General features: G+C 41.6%; 1 long non-coding RNA gene across 2 annotated transcripts in view; it reads left to right on the top strand.

Moving 5' to 3' along the window:
- The first annotated feature begins 2,612 nt into the window (after window positions 1-2,612).
- LOC310913667 overlaps window positions 2,613-23,791 on the top strand; it is a 40,945-nt gene continuing 19,766 nt past the window's right edge. Inside the window, exon 1 of one of the 2 annotated variants that reach the window (XR_014590864.1) lies at window positions 2,613-2,743. This is a non-coding gene — a long non-coding RNA (uncharacterized lncRNA). Of the gene's footprint in view, window positions 2,744-3,072; window positions 3,235-23,791 lie in introns of those variants that run through there. The other variant, XR_014590865.1, reaches the window with a different exon arrangement.

Below are 23,791 nucleotides of genomic sequence, written 5' to 3'. Positions count from 1 at the left end.
ATAGTCATTAATTCTCTTCTAGGTTGGATAATGAGAGAGATTTTTACTCCAAAAAAACTTTTTCCCTTACATATTCTGTCTGAACTGATAGAGATTGAAGGGAGTTGAAGTTCAGTTCATAAAGATGAGTTCTTTGAGCAACTTTTTCTCCTTTCTTCTAATATAAATGTTAAGCCTGATGGAACTTTGGGAGAGATGTTCTGCCAAATGTCTGCCATTGCTCAGTTAAGTTTTTGCTGTGTATTTCCCTCAAGGCTTCCAGTAGTCATTTCTGGAGAGCTATAAGTAGTGCTTTTCTTGATGGAAAGTGCAGAGACTTGATTTCTTTTGCAAGAGAGCTTTTGAGCAGAGTGGCTAACATCTCCATTCAGATTCCCAGCACAGGCAAAAACTTCCCATCTCCATTCTTATGGATCTACTTAGGCCTAGTTTCTTCACAGCAGACACAGAATAAATTGTTGCTGATAAGGTTCAGCTTTAGCTTCAGCTAAAAAGACCCCTTGATTCTGTTTACTTTGGAATAGCTGCCTAACTTCTTTATAATAGCAATAAAGTCATTCTCCAATGGCCAAAAGCCAGTCCAAAGTCCGCATTAACGTATTCCTTCAATCATTGCCTCTCATGGTGCCAACTGTGGGCCATTTTTCCACTGTCTGCATGATCTAACAGCTTTGCTGAGCTCCTTGGTCTGTTATCAACTCCCATACAAGGACTCACACACATATACAAGCGCAGAGAGAAGTGTATATACACACTAGTTTCATTCCCTCACTTCTTGATTGAAATCTTTTTTCTAAGAGATTGTGTGAAGAAATCAATTCCACACTCCTATCAAATCTGAGCAGCCATGCAGCAATTTCTGACAAGTTTCCATCTTCTCTCTGTCATGTTAATTGCACTGTCATTCATTTCATGGCTTCCATTGCATGTTGTGACTTACATTTTCTTCTTGCAGTTTGTGACACTTGGTTTTCTATTATGTACAGCTCTGAAGTAATTTTCCATATCTGTCTATAGTGAGAATCTGCTAAAGCGAAGGTTATGCTGAGGGAGTTGTAGCAATTGGACTTTTATTTAAGCCTCATTTTCCCAGCATGAGTTAATTAACTGCTTTGGTGTTTTATTAATATTTTGAATGTATTGCAGCTCTGAAGTCAGAACTGTCAGTTCTTTGCAGCATTACAGAACATGTGAGTGGACATCTGAAGGATTTTTACATTTCTAACATAGATCAGAAAACTCTCTCACCTGTGAATCATTATTTTAGCAGTATCTCTACATATTTAAAGATTAATGATTTTTGAGAGTTTTTCTTTATTTCCTTCTTTTTTTTTTCAATTTGAAATTTGTCCATAAATATCTTAGCAGAATTTTTACCTTGTAGAAACACCTCAGTAATCCCAGTTTTGCATCAAAAACCAGGAAAGAAGTATCCTCAGCAGCCCATCTGTAAATGGTTTTTTTTAATTAATATTTTTAAAACCAGGGAGAGTATTTAATGAATTTTGAGCATGTGATGTCAGGAATCTGTAATACAGTTCCCAACAAACTGATTTTCAATCAATTGATTCCCAATCAACTAATTCCCAAATAACTGATTTTCTTACCATAGTATTTGCAGTCAAAACCTGTCACGCAGTAAGTACAAGTGGGTATCCTTTCACTTCTATACTTGCCATTACTTTCAGAGTATAGATCCATCACTAATACCACTTCAATGAAATAATCTGATTATGGAATCTGATTTCTGAGTGATCACTGTGGTGTTGCATACAGCCCCCCACCCTGCACTCACCATATCCATGTATGACATGAGTGTTTTACATTGGCTTACCTGCATACAAAATGTGAGGACAAATTGACTTTTTCCGATAAATTAACAATTCTTCAGCATTGCCATCCTTAGACATTTAATAAGAGAATGTCTCATATAAGTTACAATAATCCCATTAGATATTTTTAGATTAGAATGTGCTTTGGAAAAATGCCCATCTAGTTTTTTAGCTTCAGAGACACAAGGAAATATTTCACGTGCTTTCCTGAGGTTGTCTGGCTAAATGTGACAACTTTCAGTTCAGTGACAACTTTCTTGTGTGATTTAAGACAAGTCACATATATACTATCCTACTAGTAAAAGCACTGTAGTTTTCTGGATTTTGAGGAGCGTTATAGGCTAAATCTATTATAGAAGGCCAGGCATTGAGTTAGGTAATAGTTTGATAATTAGGACCATATAAATACAGGAGTGCATAATTTCCTTTTTCCCTTCTAATAGCTTAGCGAATACACAAAATCAACAATAAGACTAGATAAGACCAGTCAACCCTTTAAAAAAAATCTTTACTGTTCTGAATTAGAATATTTAATAAATAAATATTGTAAAAGTTATAAAGCCTCAATGTTTAGAAAAGAGAAAATTTCAAATTTTACCCTTCAGATTTGAGAAAAGTATGACCTGACTAGCACTCTGTTGAAAATTAACAGACATTCTTAACTGGCAAACCTGTTTTGCTATTTGCATGTGGACACATTTGTACTCTATGCCATATCATAATGTATTTCCTTCACGAGTTATTGACCGAGTCAGATGATGCCTGAGATTTTGGCTCATGAGAACTGAAATGACTGCAGCATATCAGCAGGCAGCTTGAGCTTCACATTGTGACTGCTTAGAAATCAACCTGAGTCAATCTTTGCTGTGGTCCTAGATCAAGGAAAGGCAGCAAAAACAGGAGGAGGACTGGTGAGTAATGCAAACTGGGTAATTGACAAAGCTGTCATGTAACCCCTGCCACGTTTCTGCTACAAGGATGCAAAACTATACTTTACCCATTCTTTGCTTCTGTAAAATGAAGTAGGAGTCTTAAATGGATTAATAGGAGCTTCTGAGGTTTGTTCTTTCTTGTCTGTTTTTCCTTTCAGTTTATTGGCAGACGTGCCAGCTCATTTAAAACCACTGTGTAGTCCAGCCTGAAGATGCCAACTGTCAATAATGGACATGCAGGAAAAACACAACGCCAAGGAAATCATGCTATGAGAAAATTTCAGAGCCTCCTCATTCTTTTATACCTATGCAATTACTTTACTCCTCCCAATACATGTAAAACATAGTTGAAATAATCCTTTACTCCAAAACCAGAGTTTAATATATGTTTTTTGTATGTATACTTGACCACAAGAGGAAATGACTACATTGGCAGAAATGGGTGGAATGATTCAATTCCTCTTTATGTGGTAGCAGGTTTTTCACATTTGCTACTTACAGTTTCACAGTGATTGTAGCCACAGTCTCAAAAATTTAAAAGAAGGTGAACTCTGTTTTTTCAGCTTAGAAGAGAGTGTTTAAATATACCTTTAAATAGATCAGGACAGGAGCTGGTTCACCTGAAGGCTAGACAGGGGAACTAAATACTCAGGCTAACTAAATAACTAAATACTCAGGGGAACTAAATACTCAGGGAACTAACTGAATACTCAGGCTTTAACTACTTTACAACAAATAGCTGACTTATGAATCTCTTGTTCTTTAATGTTAAAGCCTCTGTCTTATTACTAATAATTTGGCAATGTTATTAATAAAAATGTGCTTTTCACTTAAAGTTATTCCTCTGAAAATTTTCAACTAACTGTGCTAGAGAGGTGAAACTGGAATTAATCTTTGTAGAGAATTTGAAACTTCTGCTTTTCATACTATGTGGAACTTTGCCCATAACAACAATTCCCCTCTCTGACAATCTAATTTTATTTTTTTTTTTCAATGAACATAAACTAAAGAAGCCGAGATACACAGGAAACTCTCCATAGTGTTCCACATTGTTTAATAGTCTGCTGAAAAAAGAATGGGGCAGGTCTCCCTCTTCTGATTCTTTTTCAGAATGGTCTCTGATGAGAATATCCTCTAATTAAAGAATCTGAGAAAATCAAGGTTTAGACAAAAGAAATTTTTTTTAACTTTGAAAATATTTCTGGTTCTTTGAAAGACCTCAAGATTTAACCTTCTAGAAATGTCACTGATCTCTGACATGAGAGCAGGATATTCATCTGCCTTAGAAAAAAAATGAGATAAAAAAGTATGAAAAACCAGCTCTATATATTGACCTTGACAAATAATTCAAAAGAAAAAAAAAATCCAGGAGTACTAAATCAAAAAAGTATGTGGTTTGGCACCTGGATATTTCTGTTTAGTGAGTTATCATTATGAATTTCTAACATAATATTTTCTTCAGATAAAATATAAAAGGATGTGTGTTTTTTGAAACAGAAATCCTATGAAAATTAAGACTCAAAAGGGAATTGAAGACAGAGCCAAACCCACACATAATATATTAGCAGTCAACATGAAGATTGTTTGAAGATATGATATTAGAGGCTCGGAACACTTGTAAAAGGGTTAGAAAAAAATATTTCTTGAAAATAAGCAATGTCCTCTGTTTGACAGTGCTCATCTCTGAATGCCTGCATGAGTTATTGACAGTGTTTGGAAGCAACAAGATTAAGTGAGTTCTCTCTGTGTTTTCTGGGCTTTCCTTCTACAAAACCTCTCGGTGACAGAAAGTTCTCCTTGACTAGACGGTCTCCCAAAATATAATTTAGGTCATCAATGACCTGATATGCTGAAAATAGTATTTAGAGAAGTTGACTTATACTGAGGGAGATTCCTTTACATTCATATGATTGTATTACTATCTTTTTTACTTTGATAAAGAAGTATTGAAATGTTTGATTTGAAGAGCTAGGATAGGTTCTATAAGTAAATTATATAGAATACATAAGATATATTTTATATAAATGCAATAGTCTAAGCAAATTCCTCAGAGAGTAACTGTATTTGGACATAAGCTTAATAAACTCATCAATAACTACAGTCTGAGACAATATTAAGATAGAGAGAAATGGAGAATAAATGGGAAAAGACAAAAAATAATTAAGTACAATAGCAAAGTAAGTGCTATTTTTTTAAATCAAATTACAAAAAACGTTAGATACTAAGGATTAAAATCAAATACTTTCAGCAATTTAGTAATAGCATCTTTGTGCTTCTGTAATGTTTCTAATACAAAATGGTGATGAGAACATTCTCTGATAAGAATAAATATTGTCAAAAGTCTCCTGTCATTAAACAAAAATTTCTTGGATAATTTCTGAGCAATTATCTTCTAGAGATACATCATTTTATGCAATGTGTTACTAAGTTTTATAAAATGTCTGAAAGTCAAATGTCTGTGTTAGTCTGAAAAGCTGATAAATCTTCATTAAGTAAATTCCAATTCTCTCTCAGAGGAGAGGTTAATAGCTTCCTCATCTCAAACAGATGAATTTATTGTCAAAATATTTAGCTCAGTATTACTAAGTTTCAAACAAGAATGAAAGGAGAGAAATCCCATGAAATCAAGTTTCTTGCAAGTGTCTCTTAGACAATAACATTTAATGAAAAATAGACTTCTAAGATTAAAAATAAATTAGCCGCAACACTGTAAATTTCCATTTAAGCATTTTTAAAGCATTTTTTTTTAAATGCAAAAACTTTTACTTCACTGCTTTTAGTGCCTATAAAATAATAATTGAAAGCCAACTTAATATGCAAATTAAAAGTGAGATTTAAGAGCAGGCTGTAGTCATGACTGACATGAATAGCAAAAAATTTCTCTTTCCATTAGCAAGAGAATATATCTTGTATAGACTACAGTAAAAAAAAAATCATTTCACAGTAAAAAAAAAAATCATGTAAATATTTTGGTTTTCACAAAGAAAGCTCTCCAGTTTGCCTTCCAATGGTCATATATATGGCCAGAGCTGTAAGGGGAGTTTCAAAATTTTCATCTTCATAAGGCCCAATGTTAGATTCAAATGTTTACATACATCTACCAAGGCCAAAACTGTTACCTGTCATGCCAGATCAGATAATATTTACCAGATTGCAGGAGAAAGACCTGGGTTACCTCTCAGGTTCAGGCTGGATAAAACCACATAAAAAATCCTATGTCACCTTGACTCCAACTACTCCCCTTTCATGCTTCCACTTTAACTGCTGTAAAAGAGAGATAGAAGCACAGGGAACACAAGGTAAATTCTGACCTGCAGAAACTACAGGTGACTCCTTCAGTGGTCTGATTTAGACCTTTATTTTTGAATAACCTTGCTGCATTGTGTTATGTATTGTCCAGCTAGGTTTATATGTGGCTAAACAGCACATTATAAATAATTTACTGCAGTGGTTCGGCTTTTTCCAATGGGTGCAGCTCCGGCCAGCCCTGCCGCCACCACATCCAGGGGCTCACTTTGCCAGAGGCGTGGGCAAACTCGACCAAGGTGCGGATGGTGCGCAGAATAGAAAGGCGGGACTCTCAGAGGTGCAACAAGGGGATGCGTGTCCCCGAGGCAGCGCTCCGAAGAGAGACGCTGGCCTCAAGATGGCACGGCTTTTTATTAGGTGGGTTCAGGGGTGGGATTGCGTGGGACCAATTAAAACTCTTTGCCAACGTATAATGAGGGGATGCACAACTTTTGAACCAGTAACAGGTAACTTGGGGAGGAGGAATACATGATGAGGGGGTGGGGAAGTTATATAACTTAAAGATTGACAGGTAACCGAAAAGTGGTAAACAACTATTATGGGATGGGGTTACCAGGACAACCAAGATTTTGGCGGGAAGGTTTGAGGGGGGGGGAAGGAAAGTCTGAGGGAAGGAGAGAAGGAGAGGGAAGGAGAGGCCATCTTAAACAATAGTAATAAATACAAAATTATAAAACACAAATTATAAAACCAAACTGGAGCAGTGAAAACCCAATTGGAATTGAATTTAAGCACCACCACATCTCCCCCTTTTTTATTTTTTTGTGATGGATTTTAGTATTGTCTGTTCGGGGGATAGATTTTCTGTTCTGTGAGCCACCTCTCATCATCAGTCTCCGGTGAAGAAGTCCTCTGGGTCAGGGTATTCCTCGTCTTCCCATGACGGGAGCTGCTGCATCTCCATCTCTTCGACGGGAGGAACACTGGCCCAGACGTTGTTCACGCTGAGTGACGAGGTGGCTGCAGTGATGGTCTTTTTGGTGACTCGTCGGATGATGCCAAATGCAATTCCAATTATGAATAACAAAAACAAAATTAGGAGTCCTGTTTTTACTGCAGAATTGACCCAGCCTGAGAGTCCCCAGTTTCCAAACAATTGGTCAAACCAGTCCTTCTGGGGCTCTCAGTTGGTATCTGACTGGTCTCTCCTGTAACTTAAAATATAACAAAATAAATTAATTAACAAAAAGCCAGTGAGGAATGGGGAAGGAAGGAGCGGACCTCTCTTCCTCCGGACCAACGGGCTTCCTTTTTCTTCGCCAAGTGACATTTTTCACTTGATGATCTGATCCTTTGGAGGCCCTAGGAATGTAAGGTTTCACCCACTTGGCCGGCACCCATTTAAGTTCGGTGGGTGTCGATACGCAGGCGTACCCGCGACCCAAAGTGATTAAATTGTGTGGACCTTCCATTCTCATGGTCTCCGGGTCCTTGACGAGAACTGGCGGTTTGGACTCTAATTTTAAATTTGGGTTCCCTCCAAAGTGCCTAATTATTGGGGGATTCATAAGTTCGAATGAACAATTTAGAAAATTAATTGTGTATAAGGCCCTGGCTAATCGAATTTGGGGTGACTCCAATTTCAGAATTTGTCCCTGTTGATTGAGGACTCTTTTGATGTTTTGGTGGGTCCTCTCCACAATTGCTTGGCCTGTCGGGGAATAGGGGATGCCAGTCTTGTGTTCTACTCCCCATTGCTGGAGGAAGCTGCGGAACTCCTTGGAAATATAGCTTGGCCCGTTGTCCGATTTGATGACTTTAGGGATGCCTAGGAAAGAGAAGGCTTGGAGAAGGTGTTTAACAACATCCCCTGCTTTCTCCCCTGGGTGGGCGGATGCATAGACTGCTCCAGAAAAGGTGTCCACAGACACATGGACGTACTTCAGCCTCCCAAACTGAGGGACATGAGTAACGTCCATCTGCCATACCTCGTTGCTGCTCAGCCCTCGGGGGTTTACCCCGGCATGCAAGGTTGGGACTGCATGTCGCTGGCAGCTGGGACACGTCGCCACAATGGCCTTGGCCTGATCTCGGGTTAGTTTGAACCCTCGGACCAAACCTGGCACATTCTGATGGAACAGTTGGTGGCTGAGCTTCGCCTGCTGGAAAACGTCAGGCAGCGGGGCCTTCGCGACAGGGGCAGCAAGAGCATCAGCCCTCCTGTTTCCCTCCGCTATGAACCCTGGCAAATCCGTGTGCGACCTGGTGTGCATCACGTAAAACGGTTGCTCTCGGTGGGAGATCAGCCTTATTAGCTTCGAGAGCAACTTAAACAGAGCAATGTTAGTCACTTCTTGGAGAACTGAGTTCTCCGCTCTGGACACTACACCTGCTACGTAACTCGAATCGGTTACCAAATTAAATGGTTCAGAGAACCTTTCGAAGGCCCTGACGACTGCGGCCAACTCAGCAATCTGAGGGGATCCTTCCACCTCAGCAACGTCAGACTCCCACTGCTGAGTCTGAGGATCTTTCCAAGTCACCACTGACTTGTGGGACCCTCCGGACGCGTCTGTGAAAACTGTCAAGGCTTCGAGCGGTCTTTTGCTCTGAACACTCCTTAAATTTAATTTAAATTGAGCATCCGAATTAAAAATTTTGTGGGCAGGCCGATGGATTGAAATTTGACCAGTGTAACTGTCCAGGGCAAACTGAAGTGCTTCGTTCTCTTGAAGCAAGTGCTCTAACATTGCCTTTGAAATTTGGCCCGAATTCAACCGAATTGGTACGTGGATCACCTCAAAGTCGCAACCAGCCAGTTCCCTAATGCGGATTCTGGCCTTCCGGATCAATTCAGCCATCAACTCCTGTGGGCGTGTCATCCTCTTGGACCTGTGGTGGCTGAGAAAGACCCATTCTATAATAAGAAGAGGATCTCTCCCGCCTCGGTCCTTCCGGGGTATGCTGGTCACCCCATTGTCCCATTGGAATATCATTCCATGGAGGTGCGGCAGATTCCCTAGAATGACAAAGCGGAAAGGCAAATCAGCATGGCATCGATTTGCCTGTCTGGTGGACATCAACTCTTGAACCTTTTCCAGTGCTTTCTGTGCCTCCGGGGTGAGTGACCTAGGGGAACTCAGCCCCTCTCCCCCTTTCAATAAACTGAAAAGAGGTGCTAGATCCTCGGTAGTGAGACCCAGCCAAGGCCTCACCCAGTTCAAAGCCCCACACAGCTGGTGCACATCCGCTAAGGTCTCAATTTTGGTTCTGATTGCCAATTTTTGCGGAACAATGGTCCGCTTATTAATTTCGAGGCCAAGATATTTCCAAGGTGGCATCTTTTGAATTTTCGCTTCCTGCAACTCAAACCCTGCAGCAACCAGTGCAGCCACTGTCAGGTCAAGCGCATGCGTCAACAAGTCGTCGTTGGGGGCGCACACGAGCACATCATCCATATAATGCAAGATGATGGCCTGGTGTGCAGCTGCACGCACGGGGGTCAGCAAGGAAGACACGTACCACTGGCAAATGGCGGGAGAGTTCTTCACTCCTTGGGGAAGAATCCTCCAGTGATACCTCTTCCTTGGAGCCTCTCGGTTGATGTTAGGAACCGAGAACGCAAACCGCGGAGCATCGTCGGGGTGAAGAGGAATTTGAAAAAAACAATCTTTGATGTCAATCACGGCCAAATTGTAATTTTGGGGCAACATGGCTGGGGAAGGCATCCCTGGTTGGAGAGAGCCCATGTCCTCGATGACCTCGTTAATTTGTCTGAGGTCCTGGAGAAGCCTCCATCGGGTCTTATCCGATTTTTGTATTACGAACACCGGGGTGTTCCAAGGAGAGGTGGTCTCCTCTATGTGACCCTTCCGGAGTTGCTCTTCCACGAGCTCATTCAGCGCCTTTAACTTTTCCTTAGAAAGCGGCCACTGCTCCACCCAAACTGGAGAATCCGTTTTCCAATTCAGTTTTTGGGTGGGGCGCAGTTCAGTGACCGCAGCCTGAAAATTTTGTGGAGGGTCAGGGAATTCAATTGTTGCCCCCCACTGGGCCAGGACATCTCTCCCCCACAGGGGTGCTTTGTAGTTTAAAACAAAGGGCTGGATATTTGCCAATTGCCCATTGGACCCCTTAATTTGCACCATGTGCTTTGATTTTTTTGCCAATTGAAGGCCTCCAACACCCTCAACTTGCTCCACCACTGTCTGCAACGGCCAACGTGACGGCCATAGGTGTTCTGGGATCACCGTTACGTCCGCCCCCGAGTCAAGGAGACCTTTAATGGTGGTGGTCTCCCCGCCCACCCTTAATTTGCACACCTCCTCAGGTCTGTCATGTGTGATGTACACGACTGTGCTTATCTGGGGGTGGCAGGTTTTGCAGTCGCCCTCGGGACACACCCTTTCAGGGAGTGATGGTATTGCCTGGGCGACTATCTGTCCCTTTGACAGATAAATGGGTGGACTCGTGCAGCGAAGCCAGAGTTCAAACCACTCGGGATCCGCAGGAGTGGTTTGGGGAACAATCTCAATCTCTGGCGGGGTATGTTTACAATCCCCCACGACCACATATGTTGTGCCAATTTTGTGCCAGGTACCTCTATTTTTAGATACCGCCACGCGGTGCCATTCATCATCACGGATCCACAGGGCATCAGACAATTGAAGATGAAAGGGCACTCCTTCGCTTGTTGTTGTCAAGGACTTTCCTGCGAAAGGAACAGGCACATTCGGGTCAGGATCATCAGGTGAAGGACTCCTCAAAGGGGAGTCCCTTGTCTTGTCCGGTGAATTCCCTCTCAGAGGGCTCCTCTGCTGCCTCTGGGAAGAAAAAGTCAAGTCCGTTAAAACGTCATGTCCGGTACAACTCAAATCATCATTCCCCATTCCTCCTCCCCCGGCTTGGGCCACCCGATTGGGGTCATCGCACTGGGTGGCTCCGCGCTCCCTTATTCGTTTTTTTGTTGGGAGCGTCCTCCCCTCCCATTTCCTCCTCCTCCCTCTTTGGCTTGTTTAAATTCCTGAAACTCCCGTCTCAGGGGACAAGCCTGCCACCAGTGTCCTTGCTTGCCACATAAGGCGCAAGGCCTGTCAGCTGAATTTCCAGATGGACGCCTCCCTTTTGGTACCATGGCCGCGTTGTTCTGATGGATGGTTGGGGTCTCTGTGGTTGCTGCATTCACCGCTTTCCGTCGCTGTTCCGGCCTTTCAGGTTTTGCTGATGTCATCAGGGGGACCACCTCAGTTACCACCTCGACATAGTCCTGTAATGTCGGCTTGGGAATCCGTGGAAGGGTCAGCATGGCCTGTTTGCAGACTTCGTTGGCGTGCCTGAACGCCAGCGATGTGACCAGCCTCTCCCTTGCCACTTCATCCTCTTCCTGCTGCTCTATGGCTACCGTTAGCCTTTCCACAAACAGCAGGAAGTTTTCCTGAGGTCCCTGAAAAACATCTGAATACGATTCCATGGGGCCGGAAGGCCGCATGGTGGAAAACGCTTTCACAGCAACACGAGCAATTTGCCTTAACAACGGCTTTGGGAGACTTTCAGCTTGTTTCTGGGGCATTGCCCATTCTCCCTCACCCATCACATGTGACAGCGTGATCCTGTTTCCATCATTGTCCACAGCTGTGTCAGGGTCATCTGACTATCCTGGGAGAGCGTCCTGCAAGTGCCTTTTCCAGGTTGCAAACCAGAGCTGATACTCAGTTCTGGAATGCAAGCACCTGAAAAGGTACTTGATGTCATGTGGGACAACCTCACTCCCGGTAACTTGGCCATCTAACAAACCAAGGAAGTACGGACTCATGCGGCCGTACTCCTTGAGGGCCTTCATGAGTTCCCTGACAACATTCTGGGACAACTGCTGCCACTTTGCCTCCTCATGCCCTCCCCTACCCCTCCTGTAGGTAACTGGAGCGATAGAAGGGACATGGGGACCATCACTTCCTGGATCCCACCCCTCCCCCTCCTTGCCCCAAGCGTGGGAACCGAAAGAGGGGGCGTGGGAACCGGGAGGCAGTGGGCGGGACTTGGGCGTCACCAAGGGGGGTGGCTTGCGACGGGAGGGGGGCGTGCCAGGGTCTGGGAAAGGCACGCCTTCGGAGGAGTGGTTTTGGGAGGAGACTCGGGAGGAGCGGCAGGTGGGGGGGTCATAGGAAGGGGTTTCAGAACAGTGACAGCCTCGGGGAAGGGTGGAAGGGGACAGAAAAGGGTCGGTGGGAGAAAACTTGGGGGACTGGGAAGGGGAAGGGAACGGGAGCGGGGCCATGGCGGCGGCGAGCGGCGCCCCCGGCAGCGGGCTGGCGGGCAGGGCGGACAAAGAGAACGACCGCGTCAGGCGGCCGCCGCCATTCCGCGCCTGTGCCGCGCGAGCGCTGCGTGCCTGCGCCTCTGCCGCATGGCTGCCACGCGCTCCTTCCGCGTGGACGCCGCATGCGCCTGACGCATGGGCGGCGCGTGCCCCTGCCTCATGGACACCGCGTGCGTTTGCCGCATGGAAGCCGCATGCCTGTGCCACGCGGTCGCCATGCGGTTCTTCCGCATGGACGCCTGCCACGCGGTCGCCGCGCGGCTCCGTGCCTGCCGCGCGGGCGCCGAGCGGCTTTTCCCCCGCGCCCCCCGCGCGGGCGCCGAGCGGCTCTGCGCCGGCATTTTGTGTGCATTCTTCTACATTAACACTGAACCGAACTCGGGGTTTGTTTAGGGAGGTTTGGGGAAGGGAAAAGTCCTCGGGAGCGTGGCCAGTGCTCTGTCGGAGGTCCCGGGCAGACTGCCCTGTCTGTCCCGGGCGGGGGGGCTGCATTTTGAAGGAGCCAGGGCTGGCGGGCTGCGCGCCCGCTGCGTCCTTTAAAATGCCGCGGCGGGGAGAAGGGGAGGGGGACACAGGGCGGGAGCAACGGGGGGAAACAGAGCTTTCTCCGGGAGACTGCTCTTTCTGCACTCCCTTCATATTTTTCACGGCAGTTTGAATTTGCCGCGACCAGAACAGGTATTTCGCCGCATTTTTGTCCCCAGCGGCAGCTAAATCGGTAAGTTTTAAGATGACAGGGCTCCAATATCGGGGGTCTGTCACAACTTCCGGATTCGTTCTGGGGAAATGCAAATAGAGCGTGCGCACAAAACGCTTCAATTCTCCTTTAGAAAACTTAACCTTATTAAAACTCAGAACTCCAACAAAACAACAAAAAACGTCTTTCTGTTCTGCCGAGAGCCTGGCACCCATTTTTCCTTCCAAACCGTTCCGCAACACAAAATAAACTAAAAACCGAATTCCAGCACGAAAAAACTCCGGTCAGGCAGCCCCCCCCACTGCCTCCGCCCCGAAGGTGCCTCGTAAAACAAAAAAACCCGCTTTAAACCCCGTCTGTGCCCGTGCGCAGACAAAAAGCGGGGGGGCTCCGCGCCGGGATCCGCCGAGTTCGCCGCGCCTTCCGCGGTCCCGGTCTAGACCGGGAATCGAACTCGCGTCTCCCGCGCCCGGGCCGGCAAAAAGACGAGCACGGCGCCGCTCCGGTCCCGCGATCCCGGTCTCGGAGCCGTCTCCGACCGGGATTCGAACCCAGGTCGCCGCGGCGAAAGCGCAGAGCTCTAACCACTACACCACGGGCTCAGCCGTGTCGCTCCTGCCTCGCGGCTTCCTGATACCTGCCCGCGGCGCGCCCGTGTCGCTTCCCCCGATACCCGAGCGAGCTGCTTCCCGCTCAGAGCCGCGAAAACTTAAAACATAAAACAACAAAACGAAATAAAAACAGGAACCGAAAGTAAAACCCGAGAGAGGAAAACAACCCCCCCCCGGGCGCCGCGCGGCTGGTCCCCCCAGGACAGTGTCTCTTGGGCTGGACTCCCTTTTTGGGTAGGGTGAGGGCAAGGGGCTCACACGCTTACCCGTCCCTGGTTCCTGCGTGGGTACAGCGGTTTGGTCTGGGGTAAATCCGCACTGAAGAGGACTCCGCTGGGTGCTGCGAAGCTACCCTCCTCTCCCTCCCGGGAGCGCACCTGAAGGCTGCTTCCACTAGGAGGCGCGACGACAATGAAAAATCCGTAAAAGGTCCCGACGGACCGGATTCGAGCACGTGGCTCTCAAATTGAGGGCACAGCGTCAGAGCCGTCGCCGTCGAGCTGCCAGTTCTTCGCCCACGCGTGACAGCCCCACGTTGGGCGCCAGCTTGCAGTGGTTCGGCTTTTTCCAATGGGTGCAGCTCCGGCCAGCCCTGCCGCCACCACATCCAGGGGCTCACTTTGCCAGAGGCGTGGGCAAACTCGACCAAGGTGCGGATGGTGCGCAGAATAGAAAGGCGGGACTCTCAGAGGTGCAACAAGGGGATGCGTGTCCCCGAGGCAGCGCTCCGAAGAGAGACGCTGGCCTCAAGATGGCACGGCTTTTTATTAGGTGGGTTCAGGGGTGGGATTGCGTGGGACCAATTAAAACTCTTTGCCAACGTATAATGAGGGGATGCACAACTTTTGAACCAGTAACAGGTAACTTGGGGAGGAGGAATACATGATGAGGGGGTGGGGAAGTTATATAACTTAAAGATTGACAGGTAACCGAAAAGTGGTAAACAACTATTATGGGATGGGGTTACCAGGACAACCAAGATTTTGGCGGGAAGGTTTGAGGGGGGGGAAAGGAAAGTCTGAGGGAAGGAGAGAAGGAGAGGGAAGGAGAGGCCATCTTAAACAATAGTAATAAATACAAAATTATAAAACACAAATTATAAAACCAAACTGGAGCAGTGAAAACCCAATTGGAATTGAATTTAAGCACCACCACAATTTACTTGACGTTGCTTTGCCTTGCCAATCATTGCATAAAAATGCTATGTGTCCTGGAAGGTTTTTTTTCAATTCATTAAGTAATTAGGTTGGATAGTTGTAAAAGTCAGAGCAACACCAGCCTCTAGCAATGCTTGTTACATAAATGAGTCAACACAAATGTATTTTTAACAGCAAACACAAATTAACACAACATGGCATTGTTCCCTAAATTGAAGATGATCTCCAAAGTTATTGTCTTCTGATTATTTTTTGTCTCTAGACTGCAGTTTTGTAGATGAGGTAGGCATTGATGTGCCAGCTGTATGCAGATACACTCTTTCATGTGAACTCTCTCACTATTACATTTAGCACTCAAACTGATAAGAAATTATGATCTTACCAGGTCTTGTTGTATACAAGTTTTCTTTATGACCTTTTGCTCTAACGTTCTTTTTCTATGCATCTTTCATTAGTTCTCCATTTGCATCTGGAAATATGTCCTGAATCATTGGATGATGATTGTTCCTTTAGCTAGTATTCATTTTTCTACGTAGTGTGATGGCCTCTAAAGTAAAAAAAAAAAAAAAAAAAAAAAAAAAAAAAAAAAAAAATTACATCATGTTGTAAACTCATAGCATGTGTAAAGACAGCCTAGCTGTGATTATTCCTCTTGATTTGTATTACAGTAGTAGCCAGCAAATGTAATGGTGCCAAGAGTGCAGGTACAGATAAAATTCTAGTTATTTTTGCTGAATTTCTGTGAACATTCATCTCCCAGCTAGCCAGGAAAATGAACTAAATTCATTTCTCCACCTCACCTACACTCATCAAGTTACATTTCTATTTCCTGTTGTCTGTCACAAGCTCCTTTTGTGCCTTTTGTTCCTCTCTATAGCATCACCAAATCAAGTGAAAATTCGCAGTTCTTAGGATCAGATTTGTTTTGGTTCACTAATATGTAAGCACATGACTTCTAGTCTCACCAATGTTTTTTAGGTACACATGAAAAAGCATTAGCATAATGAAATAAATGAGAACAAATTTAGGAAAAATCTTGTGCAGGACAAATGTCTAGGAAGGGGGCAGAAATTACTTAGCTTTCTTCATTAATTTAGTCTTCTGTTCTGTTCTGGTTTCTGTTCATTTGCTTTTAAAATGATTAATGCCTTCAGTCTTTTTGCTATTATAAAGAATGTTGAAAGCCTGAACTTTAAGCCTGAGATAACAATATGCTTAAACACACTCCATAGACTACTGCAGCTAGGCTGATTGCCACAAGAAGACTGATGCACTTACTTCACCTAGCTTGTAGTCCAAGATTCTGGTTGTCAAAATGTATACTCACCTTCCACCAAAACTGACATCTAACTCTTTTTAAAAATTATTTTTGCTTGAAATGCTCTCTGATTCTGCTTCTAGACCTTCTCTAGAGCATCTAAAGTCTCACAGTAACAATATTTTATCTCACGTTTCTGTATTTCAACCATAGAATCATAGACACATCCAGGTTGAAAAAGATCATCAAATCCAACCCTTAACCCAGCACTGCCAGGTTCACAGCTAAACTATGCCTTTAACTGTTACATTCACACACCTTTTGAAAGTTTCCAGAGTCGGTGATTCAATTTCTTCCTTGTTCCAATGTCTGACTGCTCTTTCAGCAAATGTATTTTTCATAATATTGAATCTAAACCTCCATCGGCACCATTTGAAGCTGTTTCCTCTCATGCTTTTACTTGGGAGAAGTGTAGATTTACTTTAAAAAGTAGATTTCAGTTTTAATGCTCATCTCAGCTTATTTTAGTTATTTTTCTAATACTGACATTATAAGAGAGCTGTATTACAGTCTTATTATAGATACTAAGTTTAACACCTGCAATAAATTTGCAGATGACACCAAGCTGAGTGGTGTGGTTGAAACACCTGAAGGATAGGATGACACCCAAGGGACCTGGACAAGCTCAAAACGTGGACACATGGAAATATCATGAGGTTTAATAAGAACAAGTTCATGGTGCTGCACTGGGGTCTGGGCAACCCCCAGTACCAGCACAGGCTGGGGGATGAACAGATCCAGAGCAGCCCTACTCAGAAAGACTCACACGTGGATGAGAGTCTGGACAAGACCCAGCAATGTGTACTCACAACCTGGAAAGTCAAATGTGTCCTGGGCTGCATCCAAAAGAGTGTGGGCCGCAGAGTTGTGGTAGGGAATTCTGCCACTCTACCCTGGTCTCCTCTGCTGAGACCTCACCTGGAGTGCTGCATCCAGCAGTATTAAGAAAACTCTGGACACTTGATATGCAATATGTTCTCCACAGTCAAATGAATCTCTAGGGAGCATTAGAGACATCTGACAATTGGCAACAGTTCTGATGTACAGTTGTCTACATCAGAACTACTTGTCTAGTTCTCTATCCTAACTCCATTCCAACAGATATCTCCTCTTGCTTATGTTAATATCTGGAGGTCGTTCCTGTGCTCATACTCTTTCAATACCTTCCACCTTGAGGAATAGATGGCATTTGCCATTCTTAAGGAACACCCCTTTTCCCTTCCTACTAAATATAATGTCTTAAGCTATGTATGTTGCTCACTATGATAGAAGCCTTTGGAATGAACAGCTGAGAGAGGCAAAGCTGATGCCTCCAGATTTCTCTCAGATTGCTTCTAAATGAGAAGTAAAATCCTCAATGAGTGGTAAGATCTTTTAAGAGAGAATTTGGGTAGAATATATATAAACAGGTTTTTTGGGGCGTTGAGTATATTATTAAAGATTGAATTTGAAACTCCAATATTAAAAATGTCTGTTCTCTCACACATGACTTGCAGATGCTTTTGATATATTAAAATATAATTTTCATATTGATTTCATTAGCTACATAATAATGGTTTTTAATTTTCCACTGTCAGTGAGAATTTCATAATCCTATGTTCACAATGTACTGGCATAATGATGGCTTACATAAGTAGAAGATTCATTCTGGTTCAACATTCTGAACAATTTTGGTAACACAGATATATCTGTACCTAAGAGACTTATATATTTGTGGTTGAAGTTTAAAATCAGACTTTCGTCATGAATGAGAGGTTATGACAAGATCAGCTAATGTCTGTAGCTTAATTCTGACCATATTTGTATATATATAACTGGAGGCACTGAAAAATAAGAAAGATAGATCTAAATAAATCATATTTTTATCTTTGCATCCAAACCAATGGTCATATTTCACTTGCCAATTTTCACCTTTAATATTTTATTTGTAGCTATATTTATATATACACATATATTGGGGAATATGTAGGGGAAAATGTAGGCCACAGCTCTCTCTGAGAGTACTCTTCCTTTAAGAATAATTAATCAAAGGGGCAAAAGTTCACAGTTGTGCTGCAGTGAGACAAATCTAATACAGACCGAGCAGCAGCAGTGACTGTAGGTAGGCATCCATCTTGCACAAGTAGTAAAATAGGGTTCTTCACATCTATTAAGTCCTGACAAACTACCTGTTATAATCATTGAAAAACTGTTTTGATCTGAAATGCTTAAAGGCATCTTTGTGCTTGCATATTCAAAACACTTATTTGCATATGCAATCATAATCACCAATTACTTAAATTTTCATGTAATTATATGCACATCATGGTCTTCGACCCTTGGAAATAGCTTAAAACCAAAATAGCTGTCAGAACCCCAACTCTACATGTTTTTTTTCCTAGAGGTTATCTTGGATTTTCAAAAGGAATTTTCTTTGAAGCCATTTTGTTGGCTTGTTAAAATAGAGAGGGGGCATTGATGCAAAAGAACTTTCTAAAAGTGATTTTTCTTTTCCAAAAATCTCATAAATCATTAAACATATAAGGGCTATATTTCTGTATACAGAAATTCTATGAATAATAATCCTGTTAAGTAATCCTGTACATTGATCCTGTGCTCTTGCCTGCCTTAAATCTGATGTTGATGATTTCCTTTTTGTTTGGTTGGTTGTTTTTTCTGAAGAGACAAATGGAAGAATCTATTCTCCCTAATGCCAGGCCCACAAAAAATTTCCTTTTTTTGCTCAGAGGTGTTTCTGGTATTGATTGAACCATAAAGAAGGTGGAAATACTTCTAGAACATTATGTGCCATATATTTATGCCAACATTTTAAACTCACATACACAGAAAGAAATATCCAGCATTGTAATATGAACAGGAATCCTTTCTTTTTGGGAAAAGGCATGCAAAATTCTATATGGCTCATAGAAAGTGTTCTGTTCCTTTGTCACAATATGATGTTAGAAAATTATTTATTTATTAGTTTATATAACCCACTATGATGCCCTGAAAAAGTATTCAGGGAGTATTTATTCATAATCTCACAGCTACTGTAAGAATTGTTAACCAAGCTGTATTGTTTTCTGGATATTTGTCGTAACCTACATGATTTTATCCCTCAGTATTGTTAACAGAAGGAAGAGAACTGACATTCAATATATAATCATGGTTTATCAAGGCTTATAAATTCTTTGTGACAAGCTTTATAATTACATACAAGTTCTAAAATCATCTCATTCTATAGGTTTGACAATTTGAACATAAATCAGGGTGAATTTAACAAATAGAGTTGAGAAACACAAAATAAACAATGTGATTTTTTTTCTATAAAGAAAAGAGACAATAAAAAAGAAAATATCTCACTTGCCCTATGATGAAACATATTTTCCTATTGTCTGTGCTTTGGAAGAGCTTATAATGTTACAACTGACATAACAGTGAAAGATGTAAGCCTACTGAGGAAAAGTAATGTAATATAAAAGTAATGTAAATGTAAAGTAATTGTAAAAGTCACATTGTCTATGGGGGGTCCTTGTGTTTTGACGCATTGAAAAGAAGGTACAAATTTTGAAAGCTGATGGAAATCTGCATATAACAGTGTAAAGAAAGATTAAGTGAACAGGAAATGTCCCTTACTAAATATGCTGACTGCATTTTCTGAACAAAGTCACAGGGTAATGAAAAAGTGGCAAAGAAAACATGAGTTTTTCAGTAAATCCTTTGAGCATGTGATATGGAGTTCCAGTTTATTATTAGATAGCCTGAAGTGGACTACTTGATATAATTTATACTTTTATGAACTTGCATTAGCCTTCATCCAATGTTCAAAACAAGAATGGAGAAGTATACTGAACATTCTTTCAAAATCTCTAAATAGGCTTCCCTTAAGGGGCAGAAGTTTTTACTATACAATTTAACTGATGCAGTTAGAATTACCATTTAACATAAATGCTACCTTATTATCTATATACTGGTAAACAGAAGTGCAAGGCTTTTCAACCTAGTGGAGCCTTGCATAAAGAGAAATCATAAAGGTTATGAGCTCTTCTTATCAGGAAAAATGAAGCTCACACAGGAGTCAAATTCAGAAGTGCATGTTGTCTTATCTTAGAAAGTATATTGGAACATCTTGGGGTATATAGAAATTGCAGGGCTGATTGATTGAGAGTTCCTTTCCATTTTTAAATTCAGGAGATTTTTTTTTCTGATTTTATGGTCAAAGTTCCCATGTATACATAATTAATACAGAATTCTTTGGGAAATATATTACTTCTTTTTACTGCAGTCTCTAAAAAACCCTGAAATATAACTGACAGATCATGACGATTGTATTAGGTTTGTAGACAAGATTCTCCACCCATATAATTCCAGAAAACATTAGCAAAGACTTCCTTAGTCATCACATGCAGTGTAATATACCCTACCTTTTACTGAAAATAGTAATATCATTTTGTGAGGAAAAATATTTATTACATTCTGGTTGCCATTTAAAATGTTTCAGCAGCTTTCAAAAAAAAAAAAAAAAAAAAAAAGAGTTAGCATTTGGTGATTCATTGTTGTTCTGATGGCAGCCCATAATTTTTTCTGGGCAAGCATTACACTGTGTATTACAGTTAGACATCTTACTACTGAGTATGATTCTTAAAAAAACCCTCAGACAAAAGTTCAGACTGTGTTACTTTACCTAAGGTGCAGGTATATGAAAACAAGTGCTTCAGACTTTGTTTAAAAGAGGAGATATTTCTCATTGCTCTTCTTGAATATGAAGCTTTTCAAAATCAAACCCTAAAAAATAGAAGAATCTGTTGCAAAAACAGACTTCTGAAATAACTAAACATCAGCTGAGAATTATGAATATTAAAAATAACTATTCCTTTAAACTTGTTTGGAGTTAGAAACAACTGTGTTGATAGTTCTTTAACTTTATTGCAAAGCACATCATGAGCAATTATATCACACATGATAAATGCAGCAGTGAAATATTATCAGTTGGCAGCTGAGGCTTTTACAAACACAACGGAATAGCAACATGAAAGGGACTGGAACTAACCATCTGCTAGAAAAGACTAAGTTACAAATTTAGTAAAGAAAACCAAGAAAACAAACTTTACAATGCAATTTAATTTACATCTCTATATTAATCTTCTGGGACATGCATAAGGAGTATATGAAGTAGATGATGAATTATAAAAAATGCATAATTGTATTCACAAACCAGTTAGTTTTGGATTCATTGAACTTTAATCTTGATAAAAACTTATGCTTTCTATGTATACTGACATAGACTGCTCGTTGACTTTAAGAAGGCAACCCATATTAATTTGACAACAGAATGCAACAGTCCAGGTATTACCTGATATTATTCAGAAGATCTGTGAAAATATACACTGGTCTCAGTCTAGGGCAAGCATTCCAGCTGGAATAAAATCTACCATAGAGATCAGGAGATGTGAGAATTACCATTGATATCTTCAATTCCAGAGAGCTATCCTGAAATTTCCAGTGTGAACAGAAATTACTATAAAGGTTAAACAGCAGACCTTCCCTCCTTAAGAGAACAGAGAAATGTTGAAGATGGGAAGATGAATTTTATATTTGCCTAAATGTAGGACTTGTAAACTTTTAAAGAAAGTGGTATTATTTTATATTTGTGATATAATTTAATATAAGCAAAAAACAGTTGCTGAAGAAAGCATCAGTCTAGGGCAAGACTGAGAGCAGGACACATCTGAGCAGTACCATATCCTATGAAAAGTAGTCTTCAATCCATGGTCCTGATGTTAGAAATCTTACCTATACATACAGCTCTCTTTTCTCAGCTTTATATTCAAGAGCTGAAGGCATCCTCATAATTGTCTCATTCAGTTGATGAAAAGTGCCCTCTGTGTGTGTCTGAATTTACTTATTCAAACCTTGCTCACGACCTTCCTAAAGTCTTGAATTTAAATTCTCCCCTGATTTCAATTCTTGGTTTTAGCTCCGAGATTAAATTTTAGCTTGATGCACACTTAGCAAGCGCACCTGACATTTACAATAAATAAAGCAGCTAGTCTTTCCCAGGTCACCTTGTAGAGAATACACGATAATGAAAATGACTCATACTTAAATAACCCATTTTAAAAGTCTTACTGAACCTGATAATTCTCCTCTGAGGTCACTGCAATTGCCTTGTACACAATATAACAGTTCCTACCCCCCCTTTCAAACAAAACATGTAAATGTGTCATAGTGCAGCATGTAAAATTTCATAAAATATAAGGTTTTAACTTCATAACAAACCAGGTTTTAAAATATTATACAAAAATCTCATCTGCTTATTTTATTCATGTTTCATGTGATATATACACTTTTCACAATGACATTAGCAGGTTTAGAAATTTTCTTGAGAGGCCATTCAGAAACTATATAAAGAAGAGTTTCAAGGTCTAGAAGATTCATGAAAGGATTCATTAAATTACAGATCCAAACACTCACAGTATTTATTGCTTTCATATTTACATATCTAACTGGAAACATCTGGAACTGATTTGCAAGGATGTTGAACACCCATAATTCCACTTACAGTTAGACAGTTAGTGACTGGCAAACTGAAAATCTAGCTCTATGCATACAATCGTCCAATCTTTCTGTAGATCTTTTGTCACCAGCAATGAGTCTGCAAATTTCCACATCCATTCAATAGCATTATTGTAGTGTGTGGTGTGTCTTTATTTTCCTGGTGTGTCCTCATAAATGAAGTCAAAAATGTCTTAATTTTCAGCCAGTGCTGCAGCCTTATTCTCCACATACTGTGGAGCGATGCCTAGAAAACCTGAGAAAAGCATGGAAAAATAAATGGGTTTCCACTCTATTCCAACCTGATCCAGGAAGCAGCTGAAAACTAAGCCTTTCATTTCTGTACAGCACCAGCTGGATAGATTTCAGTTCGGCAGAATCTCAGGTGTTGAGCACCAATGACATTTCCTTTCTCTTCCCACCCTAGCCCAGGGAAGCCACACCTCCAGCCCTTCCAGCTTCATGGTAAACAACAGTTCTCCTTTTGTACTAAAGACAGCATGCCTCTGTAATCAAACAGATGAAGTGAAGAATGAGAATCCTAAGTATCTGAAACAAGAGTCCAAAATTCTGTTGACGTTTTCAATTCAGATTTGGGGAGTTTTCTGCTCTGTCAGTTGCAATTTGTGTGCAAACACCTATGAAGGTGGTAATCACCCATATTTCTTCAGGGATGGATTTAAATGGTATCTGTGTACCTGTGTAAGAATAAATACATAACATTTCTCTCATAGCTTTAATGGGGTGACTTTAAAAAAAACCAAAAACACCAAAACAAAACAGCTTTAATGTTTCTTAGATAATACACTGCTCTTTTAAAAGAAAGACAGTGCAATTCTGCCTCAGAGAAGAGTAGCTCATTTCATGCTAAGCATAACTATTTCCACCAGGCAAAAGTACATTCTACACATCAACAAGCCTTCCAACACAAAGACCCACCATTATCCACAGCTTTCCATTAGTAGGTAGCATCCTATCTCACTGTTAATGCTTATGACTGAATATTCAGTCAGGAGGCCATTGAGAAGGACTAGTGTCTCTTTCTTGTGATGGAGAGTTAAAGAAACACCAGTAGTGTCATGTTCAGTACAAATGACAGAAGCTCCTGTAGAAGAAACATGGCAGGAAAAGGAAGCTATGTCTTT

Source organism: Zosterops lateralis (genome assembly GCF_965231275.1).
Source record: "Zosterops lateralis genome assembly, chromosome: 1".
In the NCBI taxonomy this organism is placed as follows: Eukaryota; Metazoa; Chordata; class Aves; order Passeriformes; family Zosteropidae; genus Zosterops; species Zosterops lateralis.
This window is presented reverse-complemented; position numbering and strand designations above follow the sequence as displayed.